At 37.0% G+C, this 12,160-nt stretch overlaps 1 non-coding gene across 1 annotated transcript; it reads left to right on the forward strand.

Annotated features, from left to right (window-relative positions):
- Positions 1-10,322: 10,322 nt before the first annotated feature.
- On the forward strand, positions 10,323-10,394 carry TRNAS-GGA (transfer RNA serine (anticodon GGA)). The gene has a single exon. It is a non-coding gene; the product is annotated as a tRNA-Ser (tRNA).
- Positions 10,395-12,160: the final 1,766 nt, after the last annotated feature.

Here is a 12,160-nt window from a genome sequence, read left to right on the forward strand (position 1 = left end):
TATTCAAGTGATGATGGATAGCTTCTGCAACGGAACCCGGGACAGACCTTCTCGGGAGAGGACTTCCGCCTCGGACCGTTAAGGGAGCCTTGCGGGGGGGTTGCCGAAGCAGGAGTGGTACATGGACTTTGTTGACTGTAGGGACCGGTCGTTAAGGGGGTCAAGTGGTTAGATCGGTGCGCGTAGAGGATCGGTGGGCACGCAACTCATCCCATATCGGAGCGGGGGGGGGGGGTTATACAATAGACTTCAGGTCGTAGTCCGTGGGATATTCCCTCCCTCCTTCCTAACAAGGAAAAAAACTGAAGTATACTGTACTTGTTTAGGAGTAAGGAACATGTTTTAGAGTGCCCTGTAGTGAGCGTTACTTGTGTTTGTCTACTGAAGGACACGTGACGTAATGCTTACCTCGTGCACACTTATACTCATTCCAGTGTTATTAGACTAAGAAAACGGCTGAAAATGGACGTAAGAATTTAGGAACTACCATACACAGTTATGTTTTTCTTGTCGATGTGAGCGCTTGTTTTAGACATGAAAGTACGTAGGCCTAGATTGACTTCATTTAACCAGTAATGATAGTCTCTGCCTGTACATGATTAATCCTAATTATGATGTGTTTGATGTAGGTATGTTCGTAGTATGTTTGTTTTATGACATACGTAACATATGTAACAAATTATTTCAATATCCTGTCGAAAGCCCCGCAGTATGCGCGTCTTTGAATCACGTCCGAAATGTACATGACCCCGTTATGCACTTGTAATGACTAAATTATGATCGTTATCGTACACGCATGCTGTGTTGTTTCACTTACCAGACAATAAGAGTCGTGTGGCCGGTTCCCAAACCACATCCTCCCATCTGCGCCGTGAAAATACGCCTCCGCACCGGAAATATTAATACCACAGCCCTGTATAATGATCTTGTCAAGGCCTCCTATAGAACAATGATTGATTTCACTGCTGCGCTTTTCTAGATAACCACAAATGATACCACAAGAATTACAATCATGAAATTACCAGGCGATAACATTAGGAGCTGCTGTTTGGCTAATGACTGTTCTCTTACTTCAGAGCCAAGGTAGTTTGGTCTCATGATTTACCACCATGCGGAATACAATTTGGAAAACTGTGCCTAGCAACTTAGAACGTTGTTTCTCTTATTATTTTCAAAGAAGTGCGGAAATGGCTGCACAACCAACTAAAGACGCTCTTTCAAGAAGAATGTGAGGGGGCAGAACTTTTGAAAAATAAAATCGGGGTTTCAATTTTTCATCTGTTTACGTAATATTCACAAACAAATGAAGTCCGGGAATATTTGAACCACTATAATTAGCCTATATACAATTTTCTTCATTCATTCATTCATTCATAGTTTTCTGCACAAAGGCAAATCTTCCACTGCAAATCCAGCAATCTTCGATGTTTACTATTTTTTGCATTACTCTTAACTAATGACTTATTTTAGCTAACAGAGTTAAGGCCGTAGGGCCTTCTCTTCCACTCAACCAGCAATATTGTATTCATCTGATATCTTCTTTTGCTCCTAACATTTCTCCCGTTCACATTTCCTTCCAGTGCATCCAGTAGGCAGTTTCGTCTTACAAGCAAACATTCTGATGGAGGCAGATAAAAATTACTTTTTTTTCTTCCACCATGTTAATGTCAAAAGAAGTGCTTATACAAATTTTGGCCATTCGACCGCAATTACGAGGTCGTCCAGAAAGTGATTTTTCTTGGGGCCGTTAACGCAAAAAAGAAGCACTATTGCATGAAAAGATTTATTGAAACAGATACAGCAATTGTTGCGCTATTTATCAACATATCTCCCACTGGAATTGAGACATTTGTCATACCATGGTATCAATTTTTGTATCCTTGTGTCGTAGAAGTCAGCCGTCTGGGATCGGAACCAGCGTTGGACAGCCGTCTGCACCTCTCTGTCGATCTCATGATATGACAAATATCTCAGATCCGGTGGATACTAATATATTGAAAGTAGCTCAACAATTGCTGTGTCTGTTCCAATAATTTTTCCAATGTAATTGTGTTTTCTTTCTGTTAACGGCCCAGGTGGACTTATTTTTTTACGGCCCTCATAATTCCGGTCGAGTGGCCAAAATTTTTATAAGCACATTTTTGACATCATTATCATGGTGAAAGAAAAAAAATAACTTCTTTATCTGCTCCTATCAGAATGTTTGCTCGTTAGCCAGTGATCCAGCAAATTTCTTTTCCTCTTTCTGATCAGTTTGAACATTATTCTTTCCACACAAAGCACTTCCACCAGTCCCTTCCTTAGTTTTTTTCTTTACGATATGCTATTTGTTGCACTCTAAATTATCTTATATAAATTAATAGACATACCAATGTACTTATACAGATTGTTCATAAAATATTGGAATTTAGTAACTTCCATTTTGATTATTTTACTGTTGTTGTTGTTGTTGGAAATTAAATAAATAAACTGCAATTCATGCTATTTTTGAGTGATTTGTGTGTTTTTTGCACACTTATGCCAGAAGTGTCTTACTCTGCAAATATGAATTGGTTCTTTTCAGTTTACTATTATGTATTGTAATACAGATCGTTACAGTGCACTGGAAAGATTCAGAGCTCTAAATACAGTACAGGTAAAAAACTTGCAATTTGTACCTTTATGGAAGCTTGTAAAAAATTTGAAGGCACCAGTTCCGAGGCAGATAAGAAAACATTGTGGTAAACCAAAGTCCGTATAAATGGTGTGAATGCTGTATGTAGTGATTTTATAAGTTCAGGAAATTAGACACAAAATTCAGTATATGGAACATGCAGAATGAATCAAGTTTCAAGGCGACAATAAATGAACTACTCAACAGGATGGGGTTTTGTCAGGAATTGATTTGTATACGCGAATAAACCTAAATTTTGAAGTACAAAATTGAATTTTTTTTTCTATAAATGTGCTTGTTAATAAAGATAGTTGACATTCAATTGTTTTACCTTTGAATAACTCTATACATCTGAGATTTCCGTAATATAATAGAGTTTCCTTAGGCCTATCATAAAATTTAATTGATTTGAAACCTAAAACTTACGAGAAACACACTATATATACAGAATATTCATTAAATATGGAGTAATAGTCATTTCTTCGTAAATTTTATTTTTACTAAAAAAGTTATATGCAAAACAGTTAGAGGCAAAGCATACAATATGATACCAGTGTTCGAAAAAAGTTAATTATTCAGGCATACGAGGTGTTACACTAAACTTTATTTTTTTAATGGTACCCTGTTTTATGATCTACATAGGCTATTCCAAATCTCCATTAAATTTTACGTATGAATTTCTTCATTTGGGGTTAAATGAAGTCCAAAGTGTATCAGAATACTAAATACCTGAGAAAATCATATCATATCATATCATATCATATCATATCATATCATATCATATCATATCATATCACATCATATCATATCATATCATATCATATCATATATCATATCATATCATATATCATATCATGTCATCACATCATATCATATCATATATCATATCATATCATACCATACCATACCGTATCATATATCATATCATGTAATATCTCATATGATATATAATATGATATGATATATGATATATATGTGATATGTGATGTGATGATATGACATGACATGACATGACATGACATGACATGACATGACATGACATGACATGACATGACATGACATGATATGATATATGATATGATATGATATATGATATGATATGATATGATATGATATGATATGATATGATATGATATGATATGATATGATATGATATGATATATGATATGATATGATATGATATGATATGATATGATATATGATATGATATTGTGACAGCGACGTGAGATTCGAACTCACGACCAGCGTCCCACATGAAAGCAGATCGCACAGGCTGCACGGAACATTGAGTGACGTCGCGCGGTGGAGAGAAGAGAGAGGGTGTATTACGTCACGCGACGAGTTGCGCGCGCATCTGGTGCTGGTAGAGAGGAGAGGGCTCTGGATTTCTCTGGAATGCCATCTCTAGAGACGGGTCGAACTTTCGAGGCCACGTCGCTGTAGTTATAAATTACGGTCGCGAAGGAACGACAGCAGTTTCAGTTTCAGAGTCAGAGTTTTCAGTTATTCAGTCAGTGAGAAAGCCAGAGCAAGCAAGCCAGCCGGAGTTCGACTCGAGTGTGCGTCCGCATCTGCGTCAGCGTCAGCATCCGAAGGCCTGAGTTCGAGTGCAGTGGACCGCAGTTGGAGGGACCCGAGTTCGAGTACAGTGAACTGTCTCTGAAGGTCTGTGGTTCGAGATACCGTGAACTCGAGTGACTGAGATAGAAGAACTGTGAACTGAGAACTGGTAGTTCTGATTTGTAAATAGTGCTTTGTAAATATTAGTTAAGATTAACAGTTCATTGTTGTGCGTAATAGTCCAAGTCAATTGTCATTGTCGTCGGTGGAGTGCTATAACGAATACTGTTGAGTGAAAATTCCAATTGTTGCCGAGAGCGTTTAAGGCGAATTGTAGAAAGGAATTATTGTTGTGAGGAATAAATTACATTGTTGTAACTAATAAAATTTACAATATGATATGATATGATATGATATATGATATGATATATATGATCTGATATGACATGATATGATATATGTTACCTTGATGTAATTTAACCTAATGCACCTTAATAAAATAAAATGTACGCTAATCTAAGTTAATGCAATGTAATTCAAGCTAATATTGTGTAATGAGATATGATGCAATCTGATCTAACCCCTAATCTAATCTAAGAGAAACTAATTTAATCAAATAAAAATAATTTAATATTTTCTAATGTAATACAATCCTATCTAACGCCAAGTAAACTACGGTAATCTAGTTTAATGTGATATAGTGTAATTTAATTTATTTTAATGATTAGGGGAGAGTCGGGTAGTATCGGACATCGGGTAGTATCGGACAGTGCGTTTCTTTCATCTACCACCATATTGTAGTACCTGAATGACATGGTTACGTTTCTCTATGCGACATTACAGAAACGTAACCATGTCAATCAGGTACTATCATCGTGTGGTAGATGAAAGAAACTCACTGTCCGATATTACCCGATGTGCGATACTACCCGACTCTCCCCTAACACTAGAACATCACATTTAAGAAATCGTCAAGTGTTATATTATAAAAAGCCAAACACTTCAGCACATAAAAATTCACCAGTGTTAAAACTGTGTTCAAATTTCAATGAAATATGTAAAACATGGGATCTAGATTTCTGCATTTCTTACACGGAATACAAACATTTTCTTATTAATATTCTGAAGGTAGTTGATTTTATATAATATTGCTATTTGTTACTCTGTAATTTGCCAATTAGAGCTACATTTTACGTTTTTGGCTATGCTATCTATACTTAACTATTTTTCATTTATTTTATTTTGTATTTTTCACTTATATCTATATCTGTATCTCTTATTTAGGTAGTATCTATTTGTCTGTTCTTTTTTTTTTTCTTTCCTTTTCTCATTTTCCATTTTAATTTGTATTTACACTTGTATCTGTTTCATCTCTTTTTTTCATATTATCTATGTTTTTTTTCTGTAAATGAATATCTGTACTGTCTATTGTAATTGGGACTTTGCCCTGTTATAGGCATAAATAAATAAATAAACAAACATATAAATAAATAAATAAAATAAAAATAAATAAAAGTGATGTAGCGTAACCTGCTTCAATTCATCCTCAGACGGCAGGCGCGTTAACTTGTTGATCCGAATCTGCGTTGGGGTGTGGGTTCGATTCCTGCTTCCACTGTTTACCTGATAGGGTTTTTCTCGAGGCTTTCTCCAACCGTAATGCGAATATAAAGTAATCTATGGCGAATCTTTGTCCTCATCTCGCTAAATACCATTTCAATATCACCAATATTCCATCTACGCTAAATAACCTAGTAGTCGATATAACGACTTTAAATAACCAACTACAAAAATTAATCTTTTCCGAAGAAAAATTTAAAAACCTGTACAGACCGAATATTTAGTCCTGACAGCTCGGCGACGTGAAAGAGTGGAAGTAATAGAAGTAATAGGAGTAGTGGGGAGAGCTACGGAGTAGAGATAAGGGCGAGCAGTCGATAAAGGAATGTAGTACAGCTTAACTGTTCTAGAAACATACCGCTCTTCCTCACGCATGACAACCGATCGCTACGAAAGCAAGCGAGTGACACCCCTTGGCGTAACTAAATGGACTCGTCTGACCAAGGCGCACATTGCCGGCGACTGTCAGGACTAAATAATCATACTGTACTTAGTCAATCGGGACTGAACACGTGACCCTCAGATTCAGTAATATACATTGTAACGACTGAGCCACCTGTAATAATGTGGTTAAATTAACGTAGTTTAAGAGTGGTTTCAGGGTAATTGTTGCAGGAACTTCCTCTTGTCTGACGCACTATTTGCACAGGCGCACTTTTACAGTCTTATTATGCCCCTATCCTGTTTCGCTCTGGGAAAGAGATAGATTTCCGCTACACACCTGATTCAAGTATTCTCAGCACTGCATCGATCCTCTAAGAAATCGAAATGACTCTCCACTAATTTGAACGCAGACCATGGCAGTACGACCCCTGCATTACTAAATGTTCACGTAATTCATTTCTTGGTACCGTTCAAACTTAATCGGTTGACAGACTGTCATTAAAATATCGAATAAGAAATCTACTTGCCGAGGTGAGTCATCCTCCGAACATATCCATGACCAACAATCCAGACAACACCTAGAATCGGATTGTTAATAAGTGTATCTTTCGATAATAAACCTTCAACTTAATTACTTACAAATGGCTTTTAAGGAACCCGGAGGTTCATTGTCGCCCTCACATAAGCCCGCCATCAGTCCCTATCTGTGCAAGATTAATCCAGTCTCTATCATCATATCCCACCTCCCTCAAATCCATTTTAATATTATCCTCCCATCTACGTCTCGGCCTCCCCAAAGGTATTTTTCTCTCCGGCCTCCCAACACCCTATATGCATTTCTGGATTCGCCCATACGTGCTACATGCCATGCCCATCTCAAACGTCTGGATTTAATGTTCTTAATTATGTTATGTGAAGAATACAATATATGCAGTTCTGTGTTGCGTAACTTTCTCCATTCTCTTGTAACTTCATCCCTCTCAGCCCCAAATATTTTCCTAAGAGTCTTATTCTCAAACACTCTTAATCTCTGTTCCCCTCTCAAAGTGAGAGTCCAAGTTTCACAACCATACAGAACAACCGATAATATAACTGTTTTATACATTCTAACTTTCAAATTTTTTGACAGCAGGCTAGAAGACAAAAGCTTCTCAACCGAATAATAACAGGCATTTCCAATAATTATTCTGCGTTTAATTTTCTCCCTGTGTCATTTATATTTGTTACTGTTGCACCACAATATTTGAATTTTTCCATCTCTTCGAAGGATAAATTTTCAATTTTTATATTTCCATTTCGTACAATAATCTGGTCACGAGACATAATCATATACTTTGTCTTTTCGGGATTTACTTCCAAACCTATCGCCCTACTTGCTTCAAGTAAAATTTCCGTATTTTCCCTAATCGTTTGTGGATTTTCTCCTAACATATTCACGTCATCCGCATAGACAAGAAGCTAATGTACCCCGTTCAATTTCGAACCTTGTCTGTTTTCCTGGACTTTCCTAATGGCATATTCTGGAGCAAAGTTAAAAAGTGAAGATAATAGTGCATCTTTTGCTTTAGCCCGCAGTGAATTGGAAAAGCATCAGATAGAAATTGACCTATACAGACTCTGCTGTAACTTTCACCGAGACATATTTTAATTAAACAAACTAGTTGCTTGGGAATACCAAATGCAATAAGAATATTATATAAAACTTCTTTCTTAACCGAGTCGTATGCCTTTTTGAAATCTTGTTTTAACGAAGTTGAGTATCTTTTCTCATTATGTCACACTCAGACCCGGTTGCAAAAACATTGCTAACTGGAGTTCACTTTTGATCGAAGATCAGAAAATGGTGCAGCAACAACAGTAGCTTAAAAATGGCTCTGTAAAAAACAGTTCGGTCTATGATGCGAATGGCATAATCTATAGTTACTAAGTGCTGCAACAAGGCAGAAGTGAAATATGGTAGTGGAACCGCAGCTATAATGTGCACAATGAGTCAGAATGCATTGCCTTATAAGATGCTGAGTGTTGTATTAAGTTGAATAGGAAGTTGTTTTGATAAAATCAATGTCGACATATGAAGCTGTGGCCCCTACCGAGCGGCCGTTTTCCAGTCACGGTCGAAAGACGCGCTATTTACAGGCCTGGTGATGAGCTCGATGGGAGCGCAGAGGACTGTGCGTCCATTAAAGCATGATACTATGTTACAGATAGAAAGGCACGAGGATATACTCCAAAAATACCCATAAAGTTCTTATATTTTTTTTCCCCCAAGAAACTTTTCTTCCAATTTGAAAAAGCGAATTAAGTATGTACAAAAACAAAGAACATGCATCTAATTATTCTGATATGTAATAAACATCCTTTATGAAAACACGAAATACAAATTATTAATCCGTGCAAGATTTGAGATATCTGGGATGTAACGTGTTTCAAATCAAATTTGTGACAACATATTGTGAAACAATAGAGGGAACGTTATAAGCTTAATACAAAAGTTCGAAAAATGCAATGTAAACTATTACAATGTATTCTTTTAATACATAATACATATTTACAAATGGCTTTTGAGGAACCCGCAAGTTCATTGCCGTCCTCACATAAGCCCGCCATCGGTCCCTATCCTGTGCAAGATTAATCCACTCTCTATCACCATATCCCACGTCCCTCAAATCCATTTTAATATTATCCTCCCATCTACGTCTCGGCCTCCCCAAAGGTCTTTTTCCCTCCGATCTCCCAACTAACACTCTATATGCATTTCTGGATTCGCCCATTCATGCTATATGCCCTGCCCATCTCAAACGTCTGGATTTAATGTTCCTAATTATGTCAGGTGAAGAATACAATACGTGCAGTTCTGCTTTGTGTAACTTTCTCCATTCTCCTGTAACTTCATCCCTCTTAGCCCCAAATATTTTCCTAAGAATTTTATTCTCAAACACCCTTAATCTCTGTTCCTCTCTCAAAGTGAGAGTCCAAGTTTACAACCATACAGAACAACCGGTAATATAGACTAACTGTTTTATAAATTCTAACTTTCAGATTTTTTGACAGCAGACTAGATTATAAACGCTTCTTAACCGAATAATAACACGCATTTCCCATATTTATTCTGCGTTTAATTTCTTCCCGAGTATCATTTATATTTGTTATTGTTGCTCCAAGATATTTGAACTTTTCCACCTCATCAAGGATAAATTTTCAATTTTTATGCTTCCATTTCGTACAATATTCTGGTCACGAGACATAATCATATACATCGTTTTTTCGGGATTTACTTCCAAACCTATCGCCCTACTTGCTTAAAGTAAAATTTCCGTATTTTCCCTAATCGTTTATGGATTTTCTCCTAATATTCACGTCATCCGCATAGACAAGCAGCTGATGTGACCCGTTCAATTCCAAACCCTGACTGTTATCCTGAACTTTCCTAATGGCATATTCTAGAGCAAAGTTAGAAAGTAAAGGTTATAAGAGTCCATCGCCTTGCTCTAGCCCGCAGTGAATTGGAAATGCATCAGATAGAAACTGGCCTATGCGGACTCTGCTGTAAGTTTCACTGATATACATTTGAATTAATCGAACTAGTTTCTTGGGAATACCAAATTCAATAATAACATTATATAAAACTTCTCCTTTAACAGAGTCATATGCCTTTTTGAAATCTATGAATAACTTATGTACATGTTATAGCCTACCTTGCATATATACGATTATAGCGCAACATTGGCAGTGATAAAAGTGAAATATTCGTTCAGTGGCGTTGGATACTCTACATTCACCGGACAGCTATCATTTCGATATATACATCTTCTCACGTGAAGAAGAAATCTCTGCTATTGTTGCGTGGTTAAGTAAATAAATGGCTTTTAAGGGAGAACACTAGTGAGTTTTTCTTTTGCAATTTCCAACCTATCTGAATGATTTTTATACACCACATGCAATGTTATAAAACTAAGTACCATGCAAAATTTGAAGCTGATTGGTTGTTTGGTTGGGAAGTTATTAAATATCATATATTTATGACGTAGTGCAGAGGGCGGCCACTAGAGGGAACCCAAGAGATGGAGCTTAATCTGAGACGTTTCTCAACGGTGTCGGGATTGTATCCGGCGTGGCTTAGTGGTTAAAGCATCAGCACGGAGAGCTGAAAACCCGGGTTCAAATCCCGGCGCCGGAGAGAATTTTTCTCCGTTCCATCTCTCTCTCATCATCTGAGAAAGCAGAATATCTGCATGGAAATATCATATGTACTTCGGTACATCAAAATAAATATCATATATTTTGTTAATTTTCATATTCGATGAGCCCCAAAATTTCACTTGGGGTGTTTAAACTTTTTTAAATAATTAATTGAACCCTACTTTTGATTTGTGAGTGCAAGTTTGCCATTTTTGTATGTAGACGTAGGTTATTAATTTTTTTAATTTAATAATCATACTGTATTTAATTTTTCTTTTTAAAAGTTTTATAGGGTATAAATGCTCCTTAACTAGGTCATATTGTGAATATCCAAAAAAAATGCCACTACAGTTTGTTAACCAATTTATTAGTGATATACATGCAAACTTTCACAGCAATCAGATGAAAAATAGTCTGGAGTGTTTTGAAGATATATAAATGTCATTCTGAGAAAAATGGCAATTTGTAAAATACCACGCGACAAGTGAACTCACATGTCTAAAACTACCCAGGACCATAATTATGTTCCTGCCTTTTTTTCTTTTTAGCTTCCTCCTCTACATGTTTTTTGGGCTTTTTATCTCTCTGAATCTTCCTCTTTTCAGTGCTCGCTTGTACGCTTTCTCTTTTCTTTGCATTTCTTGCAAAGAATTTGGGCTACCTCTGTCAGTTCAGCATCTCTAATGGCTATTTTAAATATTTCACTTTGGAATCAGCCCTTATTAAATTCTGACATACCATTTGTCACTGCAAAATCAATTCCTTTCTTTGAAACAAATATTTGTTTTGGACATTTGGCCCAGATAACTGAATGAACACATTCACTTGCATTTTGTGTGGCACCCCGTGTACACCAGATTAGAATTTCATTACATATACCAAACGTTGACATAGGGGAAAACTTTGTCACTACTTCAGGGCTGGTGCTTCATTTTGTTGTAATTCTGAGGCTCCTTTCCCTTAGCGTGGCTTCTGTTGTAAAAGCACCAGGAATCGACACCTGTCAGACAGTGATTATGGCTTGGTTTCTGGTCAGTTGACATGCAACTGCGCAGAGTTGCATAAATAACCGTTTTCATTCCTTGTACATCAGGGATGCCACTTACAATTGCAGCTCTATAGTAATTAGTGAGAGCTGAAATTGTTTTTTCATTCAGCTTTCCCACACCTCTTCCTCCCAGTGTTATGCCTTTTACCTTACACTCCTTGACAAAATTAATCAGTCCTTTGCCCATTCGCTTGGCGACATGGTTTGTGCACTCTTCATTCATAATTTTGTTATCACCATAAATGTTTAGTTGAAACAAATGTTGGTATGTTTTAGCATCTCTATCTGACAATATGGTGGTGTATCTAAATTTACATTTTTCAGAACGAGACCACAGTTGGTCTGCTGCTACCATCTCCATTGCATTGGAGAAGCCAACATAGTTTTTCTGGCATTCCTCACATCTCTTGTGGTCTTCAAGCCAGAATGAAAATTCAGGGGAGTCAGGACCCAAATCTGCAGCGACATATGTGCACATGTGACAGAATTTAGATAGGATTTCAAAATCAACAACAAGACCGGTAAGAATCTCAATTACTAAACCGATTCCATAATTCGACATGTGACCTCGCTTATGCTTTGTTCCGTCATATGACGCAGCAATGTCGATTACGTCTTTACTTCTAATGGCAGGCTCACATCACATGTTTTATGAGCCTGTCGTACTGCACTGTGGGACTGGGAGAGGGTTTTTTCTTTGTGCAGGGTAGTTTTTT

Source organism: Periplaneta americana, chromosome 15, assembly GCF_040183065.1.
Source record: "Periplaneta americana isolate PAMFEO1 chromosome 15, P.americana_PAMFEO1_priV1, whole genome shotgun sequence".
Taxonomy (NCBI): Eukaryota; Metazoa; Arthropoda; class Insecta; order Blattodea; family Blattidae; genus Periplaneta; species Periplaneta americana.